Consider the following 10183-nt stretch of genomic DNA (forward strand, 5'->3'; position numbering starts at 1 on the left):
AGGCAGGAGACTGACTTTCCTTGAAGTTTATGCCTCAGATACCGCCTTCACGCAAAGTGTGCTTGGCAAGGAATGACTGGTTTGGGCTTATGGTTTTATAGCAACTGTGGCTTCATCCATGATGCTGGGGACCTCTGGCATGACGTAAGATTGCCTTGGAAATGGGTAGCAACCACTAGTAGCCCTAGCCTTACAGCCCCCACGACTTCCATATCCATAATGCTCTACCTCCATAAACAGTACAAACATGTCAGCCTGTGGAGGTATTTCATATTCAAACAATAGCACTCCACAGACGAGATTAGTGCCCTTGTATAAGAGACTCCAGAGAACTCCTGTGTTCCTGTGCACAGTGTGAAAGTACACTAAGAATCCAGGAGTCTTCAACTGGAAAACAGCTCTATCGAAACACAGCTGTGAGGGCAGAATGAATGCTCTGGGACTTCCTGACGTCAAAACTGTGAGAAACTAAAATTTCTGTCTTGGTAAGCCATTTAGCTTTTTTGCTTTTTGTTTTAGCACCTAGAAATAATATAAACATTGAGGATGTCCTGTATTCTTAATTTATTATCAAAGACCTGATGAGTTACATCTTCTGAAGTTTACTACTTTAGAAGTTAAAAATAAAGAAGGGTGGTTTTTTTGTTTGTTTTAGATGTATTTATTCTATATATATGAGTACACTGTCACTGTCTTCAGACACACCAGAAGAGGGCATCGGATCCCATTACAGATGGTCATGACCACTATGTAGTTGCTGGAAATTGAACTCAGGACTTCTAGAAGAACAGTCAGTGCTCTTAACCACTGAGCTTCCTAAAGAAGCATGAAAACACAAGAATATACAGGCTTACATCTAACTAACCTTTAAAGGAATGGTCATGAAAACACAAGAATATACAGGCTTACATCTAACTAACCTTTAAAGGAATGGTCATGAAAACACAAGAATATACAGGTTTACATCTAACTAACCTTTAAAGGAATGCTCTTATCCCCTTTCCCGTCCCCTGAAAAAAATGTCATCAGGTGAAAAAGATAATTGCTACCCTAATACTGTTATAAAAGTGGGTTGGACCTTGCATATCTTTAGCAGTCCCCCAAACCACAGTTGAAGAATAGCAAACCTGTAGGGCTGCCTCTGGTGACTGGATCTGCAATACTCTGTGTGAATAATGGAAATGAGATCTCTGTGCTTCCAGAGCTCCCAATACTGTCTTAGTCATTTTCTGTTGCTATAAAGAAGTGATTGAGACCCGGTAAGGTATAAAGTAGAGACAGATTATGTCTATGGTTCTGGAGATTGCAAAGTCCAAGTGGCTGGACCTAATGAAGACCTCATGCCGCTTTAACTTTAAAGAAAGCAGAAAGTCAAAATTCCTGAATAGAAAAGACAAAATATAAAAGGGACACCCTCTGTCTCACTGTTTCTATTGTTGCTATGAAGCATTGTGACCATAGAGCAAATTGAGGAGGGAAGAGTTTATTCTGCTTACATTTCCATATTCTAGTCCATCATTGAGGGAAGTCAGGACAGGGTCTCAAACAAGGCAGAAATCTGGAGGCAGGATCTGATACAGAGGCCATGGAGGGGTGCTGCTTACTGGCTTATCATGGCTTGCTCAGCCTGCTTCTAGAACTCCAAACCACCAGCCCAAGGATGGCACCACCCACTATGGACTGGACCTTATACTCCAGTAATCACTACTTAAGAGAATGGCCTAAAAAAAAAAAAAAAAGAATGGCCTACAGGCTTGCTTATAGTTCAATCTAAATGGAAGTTCTATTGGATGGTTTTATGTCAACTGGACATAAGCTATAGTCATCAGAGAGAAAGGAGCTTCATGTGAGAAAAATGTGGTCCCTAAGGTCCAGCTGTAAGGCATTTTCTTAATTAGTGATCAGAGGTGGAGGGCTCAGCCCATTGTGGGTGGTGCCATCCCTGGGTTCCATAAGAAAGCAGGCTGAGCAGGTGGTAAACAGCACTTCTCCATGGCCTCTGCATCAGTTCCTGCCTCGAGCTTCCTTCCCTGCTTGAGTTCCTGTCCTGACTTCCTTTGTAGAAGCAATGTAGAAGTGTAAGTTTACTAAACTCATTCCCAACTTGCTTTGGGGTCATGATGTTTTTGTTGCAGCAGAAACCCCAACTAAGACTTCAGTATTTTTTAAATTGAGGTTCCCTCCTCTCAGATGACTTTAGTGTGTTGTCAGGTTGACATAAAGCTATCCATCACACCCTCAGCTAGGATAACCTGCTGTAGGGCTAGCTGAGAATTAATCCAGTCCCACGAAGACAGGCACAAGTCCCTTCTACTCCCTACTCAGGTATTAACTTATTGAGATGGGGTCTTATTATGCAGCCATTCTGGCTTCAAACTCAATCCTCCTGCTTCAGTGTTCAAAGTGGAGTTAGGGTTATCAGTCTGTGTCACCACACCCAGCAGTCCTCCTCTTAATCCAAATCATCTGTTATAGTAGGAACCAAATTTCAACGTGAGTCTTTCTTACGTGGGGCCATACTGTATTCAAACCACAGCAAGTGCCATGGCTTTTTCCATGAGAAGTTACTAACACATGAAAAACTTGAGTCGTATTTGTCAAAATGAAAAGGAACACTAGCAGGGCACTGATGTAAAACATGCCCATTTTACCAGTGCTTACTTTAGAGCAAAAAGACAACTGTAAAATGGCAGTACAGATGAAGAGGCACAAAAACTACTGACCGCATAAAACCCCCAGAGTTTTGCTGAGGACAAAGAGCACCTTGGGATGCTTACTTCCTCCAGTCAGTCCCTCGGCACCTGGCTATGTGTCTTATGTCCTCTCAAAGCTTCCTGTGTCTGCAGCCTGCCTAAAGCGGCAGTCCCGGGAACTGCGTGGAACTTTTCAAGAACCTGCCTACTGGCCGGGAGATTCTCCCTGAGAGTAAAGGCAATTCTCATGTGACCCTCTGGTTCTCTCTCTCGAGGTTGCTTTGAAAGAAGCAAGCCCACCTTCACTCACCATCCTTTGCTTCCAGGCTTCACATACGTATTATACGTGCTCTAGAAAAAACAGAACTAACTATGTGTGTGTGTGCGAATGTATATAGATAATATATATTATTCACATATATGGTATATATGAAGGAGAGTATTAGATTGGCTCACTTACAGGCTGTGGCCTCGCTAGTCCAGCAATGGCTGTCTACCAACAGAAAGTCCAAGAACCCAGTAATTTTTACATCTGGAGGCTAGAGGCCTCAGCTGGCCTTCAGCGTACCTTAGAATCCTGAAGAAGTCGGCTCTTGCTCTAGGGAGTGAATGAACTTGCCAGATAGAGCAAGGGCAAATAGGTCCTTCTTTTCCCTTCTTTAGGCTGCCACTAGAAGAAGTGGCTGAGATTTAAGGTGGATCTTCCCACTTGTCTTAGTCACTGCTCTAGTGCTGTGAAGAGACATCACAATCAAGGCAACTCTTAGAAAAGGACGCATTTCATTGAGGGCTTGCTTACAGTTTCACCACGGCAGGCAGGGAGCATAGTAGTGCGAAGGTATCGTGCTGGAGAAGTGGGTGAGAACTACATCCTGACCCATGGGCACATCAAGGGACACTGGTCCTGGAGTAGACTTGTGAGACCTCCCACCCCAGCCACAGCAACACACCTCCAACAGGGCCACACTTCACCAACTGGACACTAAGCATGCAAATATATTTGCAGGGAATTCCAACAGGGCTATTTGCATCCAAACTGCCACACTACCTCAAAAGATTTGGATTTAGGGTAGGTCGTCTCACTGCAAATGATTTAAATAAGAAAAAAATCCTTCATAGGTGTACTCAGCTATTTGGAGTTCTGTTCTTCCTGTTGTGGTCAAGCTGACAACCAAGACTAGGCATGAGGACATGTGGCCACTTACTCTGACACCCTTTGCTGCCCTCACTATCGAGCATGAGGCACTGCAGCTAAAGAGTGACCCTCATTACAGACGTGAAGCAATTTGGACTTCAAGCCTCAAGAACTGTGAGCTTAATTTTTTTTTTTTGAATTAAATGCTTTTCTTCATAAGTAACCTATCTAAAGAATTTTGTTATTATAATGAACCATTTAGTGCTATTTGTGCATTGGAGCGCACAGGACAGCGGGATTGGTCAGGCTGACTCTGACCCGAAAGGCTAATAAGGGACTTTAGTCTTCTTGTCCTTGTTGCTCCACTAGTCATTTCGGCATTCTTTGCAGTTGCATATTTGAAAGCAGGACAGGGAATTCCATGACCTACTTTCTGAGAAGAAAATCATGAGGGTAATAACATTCTATGTCTTGAGGCTAAGACTCAAAAATAGACATTCCCAGTCACATTTCATTGTGAGAAGGTAGTCACTTGATCATATCTAGTTACAGATGGGGCAGAGGAGTGTCTCTGAGCCATGTCACGGCCTATCCACAGCTGCTCCTCAAGATGGCAAGGTAGATTTTGATGGACAATTAAGAGTACCCACTAGTCAGTGGATTTTGCTATCAGCAAAGCAATTCAACTTTTCAAGCTCTGTAAGTCCAAATCAATAGCTATGGGATTGTCTAGGACCTAGAATAAATTAATTGTGCCAGTTCAAAACTGTTCTAAGTACTTGGAACACATTCTCTTAGCAGGAGCCTTCTTAGAGCCCAGGAAGCATTCTGTAAGAACATGAAGCCTCAAGGAGAGACCATGCACAGATGCTGTGGTCAGAAGTGATAGCTGAGCCAAGCCATTAAACCTGTCATTAATGTATCTCTCTCCTCATTGTTTCTGGCTCTGGGTTGTTTAAATCATCCAATTTGAGGTATAGACATCAAGGAAAGAGACAAACAAGCCTTTCTATGCTCTGTCCAAATGTCTAAACTAGATAATTTTTGAGCATAATAAAAAGATTTTCTTAGCTTGATTTTTGAAGGGAGTGGAGAACAGCGGGTACAATTAATCTCTAGGGAGTACAGCCTTAGTTATATATTTAAATACTCCCACTTCTCAAATGCGCCCTTGATAGAATTTTTCTGAAATATTTAAATTCTCTACTCAATTAAAAAATTTACTTTTATATTCACTCACCTTATGATATTTGGTGAATATTATATTTTAGTGCAGTTGCATTAATTATTCCTTATAGAAGCCAATTGTATTGACTGTTGAGTTTCCATATAGACTTACAACTTCTTGAGTGGAAAAAAAATACCATCGGACTTTGTATCCCAGAGCATTCAATATCATCAGAGGCTGCTGATAAGTATCATATGCTTATAAAAATTTGTTTAATTGATACTTTTAATTTACAATAAACCAGGTTATAAGTACCCATTCTTTGTATGCGCACATCTCATGAATTCGGGTGTGGCTAGAAAGACATTTTTCTATTTAAAAATAAGAAGCACTAGTTATAAGCACTTCTAAAGTATAAAACACTCCAAAGCATATCACTTTATAAAAACTTTTGTGAAAGGTACCCTATTAAAGATGCTATTTTAGAAAAGTGTATTATAGTCATTTGCATATTTATTTTTATATGCTAATAATTCACATGATCTGTGTATTGCTTTAGCAGTTTAACTATAAGCTGCTCACCAAATGAAGTTTTATTTTTAAGGCATCTAATTACATAGATATATGCAAGCAGTTTGAAATCCAGACTCAGCTGCGTTGCTGTGCTGCCCACCCTAGGAGAACCTCCCAAAGTCCTTCTTTGGAGAGCTGTGTAGGGGATTCCAATACTGTCCTTCATCACTAGATCTCAGCAAGATGCATCTGGGGCCATGTTTCAGACTGTGCTGTAAAACAATCTGCGAAAGACCTCCGAAGCAGTGTAGACAGCTTCGTCTTAGCTGCAAGCATGCGAACACATAGTCACTTCACTTGAAATTGGTGCTGCAGACAGGAGTTTCAAGATTTCTCTCATGAGCTCACTTGCTAAAGACACTTCCTATTTTTTTATGTGCTAAGAATGGAAAAGTAAGCTATTTTTAAACAAAGAATGAAAATGATCAATCTTATAAATTGAGTTTTTACTAACCCTGTAGTATTGTAGACACTATTCCATCGGCAGTACGGACATTTTAAAGGATTTCACACACAATTTGACATGCTTTTGGTTTTGCTCTGTGTTATATTGGTCTTACTATAAATTCTTCAGAATTATAGCTTACTTGCTTATCTATATTATCAACATTTTCCCCAGGCTAACAGAAAGTCTGTATTTGGAGTGACTGTATTTGGAGTTACCTAAACATTCATGTCATCTTGACTTGATCTACAGAAAACACAATGTCTAATACTGAAGAGTTAATAAAGTCATTATGGCAGCAAACCGTCTCAGGATCTCTGATGTCAAATTGTACTCGACTTTGAATTTCACTGTATTTAATGATAAAAAGAGGGGAAAGATAAAGAGGTTTATTTTTATGATAAAAATAGTCAGTTTTTTGATCCAATGCTTTTATTATATTCACAGATCTGTGCTTGTATCATCACAATGGATTTTTAAAATATTTGCATCCTTAAAGGAATTCGTCTCTCCCATGGCTCTGTGGCTGCCTTTCCATGCCCCTAGCACTATGCAGCCACTGACCTGTTCCTCAACTCCGCTACTCTCCCAGGGTTTTCCCAAGTGCACTGAAACAAACCAAAGTTTCCACTTTCTCCCATATGTAGTACACAGCAGTTTTTCTTTCTTTTTTAATAGCTGGATTCTAAAAATACGCGTGTTTAGGTCAGTTGTTGGTAAAGATGTTATTTACATTGAGTCTGTGATATGTTAAAACTCACTATATAGGTGCCATTTACGTACAACTACACAATGTTAAAATTCAGTTATATTTGCTTAAAAAGTACCGATTAACAGGATTTGTCAGTTTCAACTCTTTGGATAGAGATGATGTGACCATAGTAATAGAATAATAAATTGAATAATTTCTTACAGCCTATTAAAGTTTTTACATCACTTCTATTTTTCACTTTTGAATCATATTTCTAAACCCATTAACCTTCCAATTTTTTTTCTCCTACCGATTCATGATGTAGCCTAACATCGCTGAATGAATCATTTTTCATTAGTACATGCTTAACTTGCCCTAAGTAGCATGCCAAAAGTTGATCTCAATTTTTGCCTTCCCTATCACCTTAGTGCCAAAAAAAATGTAAATTCCCCAGCTATAATGATGCATACAGTCAGCTCATTTGTTTTTCTTTGAAAGGTAAATGAAGCCAGTAGCTATAAAGACTTATGAAAACTAAATCTCATTCAAAGTGTTAAAGACTTGATATCTTATCTGCATGCAGTTCACAACGAACATCCCTGGCATAAGGCAGTATTAATAGATGAAAGATAAGACATTCCTGGGAGAGATTTGAAGTGTAGTGGACAGGCCTTTCTCAGCATTTGTTTCTGCTGCATTGGCTGTGGTACTGATGTGGTCTCTGGTGGCAGTGGGTTGTGGACAAACTAGCAGTTACTGCTGTAAGTGGCAAGATGTATTCCTCAGTGTCCCGTTGCGCCTTCCTTCTGCCCGTCCCTCCTCTCCACGTTCTCTATCCAACATCAATAGAGATCACCTGAAGTGGACTGAAGACAAGCAGGGTAAAGACAGCATTCATGGCATCCAAGCCATAGAAGTAGTAGGAGAAGTAATAGTAGTAGAAGATACTGTCTTCCAGGTAGCTAGGAGGAGGTCCTCAAAGCCCACCCCCATAGTGACACACTTCCTCCAACAAGGCTACACCTCCAAATAGTGCCACTTCCTGGGCCAAGCATATTTGAACCACCCCAAATATCAAAGACATTTTTACACAACTAGAGAAAAAAACACTTAGGAATCTTTATGGAAGCAAAAAAGTCCCAAAAGTTGCCAAGGCAATCTTAAACAGAAAAGGCAGTGTAAGGGGTCTAACAGTGCCAGTTTCAAATTATACTGCAAAGCTATAGGAATGAAACAGTGTGCTCCTGGCACAAAACCGGACAAGTGTATGAACAGAACAGAACAGAACAGTACTGAATGCTCAGAAAGGAGCTCCCAGCTACAGCTCTCTGATTTTTGACAAAAGAGGCAAAGATGTTATATTGGAGAAAAGACAATCGCTACAACAAATGTTGCTTTAAAAAGTGTTTGTGGGGCTGAAAAGATGGTGCAGTGGTTAAGAACACGTACTCCTCTTCCATGAGATTTGGGCTCAATTTCCAACCCCAACGTGGCAGCTCACAACTGTCTGTAACTCCAAGATCTAACACCACCACACAGATATGCATGCAGGCAAAACACCAATGCACATAAAATAAAAAATATTTTAAAAGTATTTGCATGTAGAATACTAAACGCAAGCTTCCATATCTCACCCTGTGCTAACGTAGATTCAAAATGGTTCAAGGTTAATGCAAGTCCTGAAATGTTGAGATTGCTAATGGGGAAGTGGGGGGTGCTTCACATTCTCAGCATAGGCTGTGGCTTTGTGAATGGGGCTGCAGTAACTCAGGAAATAAGAGCAAGTGTTGGCAGATAAATGTCAAACTAGAAACTTCTGAATAGCAAAGGACATAATTGGCCAAATGAAGACTCAGCCTGCAGAATGAGAAAAAGTTTTGCCAAACACACCTGAATCAAGAAATTAGTATCTAGAACATTTAAAGTACCCCAAATACCAATATCCCAAATTGATCAATTAGTAACTGGATTAATAAATCAAGTAGGCACAGTTCTTGAAAGAGAAATACAAATAAAAATAGATGTTTGAAGAAGCATTCAACATCCTTATCCAAGATTTGAGTTTCCCTCTTACCCCAGCCAGAATGGCTGCACCAAGAAAAGAACAAATTCTGGTGAGGTTACAGGGGGAAGATTGCCTTCTATACAGTTGGTGGGAATTGTAAACTGTGTAGCCACTGTGGAAAATCGGAATAGAGGTTGCTCAAAGAATAAAAATAGCTGTACTAAGTACCAAATGACTCAATAACCATAACATTCCCGGGTGTGCGTCCAAAGGACTCTAAGACAGTGTGTAATAGTGGTAGCTAACAGTGGTAGGTTTACTGCAGCACTATACATAGTAGCCAAATTATGGAACCAGGCAAGTGAGCCTTGGTAGGTAAATGGATTAAAAAAAAAGTACATACACATAAAGGAGGATGATATTATGTCCTCCTCAGGAAAATGGGTAGAGCTGGAGGTTGTCCTGTTAAGCAAAACAAGCCAGACACAGAAAAATAAATAGCACATTTTCTCTCTCGTGTGGAATCTCAATTAGAAAACACAAACACACAGAACACATGGAAGTGGAAGAGGGAGGCTGGAATAGCAATGCTCAGTGGGACGAGAGGATTATGAACTGTGAGTACAATAGAAGCACTTGATATGTATGCTAGAAAGTGCCTTAATCAAAATCCATTATTTTGTACCCTTATACACTGATTTAAAAAAGAAAAAGCTATTGCCAATATAAGCAACCAACTGTCACTTTTGTGCTTCTTTGCGCTTTCTTTTAGAACCATACTACTTCTGCCTTCTTCCCAGGAGGACCTGAGGTGACCTGTGAAGATGGTTTGCTACTCCATTGACTCAGAAACCCCTCCCACGTCATGTAAATCAAGAGGTTCAAGTTTTTGTGTTCACTTTAAGAACACCCATGAAAACGTCCCAGGCCACTAAGGGTGTGCATATCCTGAAGCATGGGACTTTCAAGAAGCCATGTGTGCCTTTCTGGCATTATAATGGAGGAGTCTGCGGGTGCGTCCAGGCCAAATGGTGGGGCTGGACAAAGAGCCAGTGGCCCAAAATGAACAGCACGTGCTTTAAAATGCAGAGAGTAATCCTGAAGTTAAGGGTTTAAATATAGATTCGCTGGCATTGAACATATCTAGTGAACAAAGTCCCTATGATGCACCCATGAACAACAAAGCTCATGACCAGATTAGACCACACATGAAGTCCCCCTGTCACATTGAGGTGATCTTCACTAAAAAAAAAAAAAAAAAAAAAAAAAAAAAAAAAAAAAACACCAAATTGTCCCAAAGCCAGAAGAGGAGGTTTCAGAGAAGAAAACAGTAACCCATAAGAAACTGAAGAAACTAAACTTATTGCCTTATTGCACAGGGATAAAATCAGCATAAAATAGAGATAAAATTTAAAATAAATAAATGAAACCCTATCACTTTTACTAGTGCAAAATATCTAGAATCAATTAGGA

At 40.2% G+C, this 10183-nt stretch overlaps 1 long non-coding RNA gene across 1 annotated transcript in view; it reads left to right on the plus strand.

The window, feature by feature from the left end:
- LOC116093882 overlaps positions 1–9923 on the plus strand; it is a 19361-nt gene extending 9438 nt beyond the window's left edge. Inside the window, exon 3 of the long non-coding RNA XR_004119865.1 lies at positions 9483–9923. This is a non-coding gene — a long non-coding RNA (uncharacterized LOC116093882). The remainder of the gene's footprint in view (positions 1–9482) is intronic.
- Positions 9924–10183: the final 260 nt, after the last annotated feature.

Source organism: Mastomys coucha, unplaced genomic scaffold, assembly GCF_008632895.1.
Source record: "Mastomys coucha isolate ucsf_1 unplaced genomic scaffold, UCSF_Mcou_1 pScaffold16, whole genome shotgun sequence".
Taxonomy (NCBI): Eukaryota; Metazoa; Chordata; class Mammalia; order Rodentia; family Muridae; genus Mastomys; species Mastomys coucha.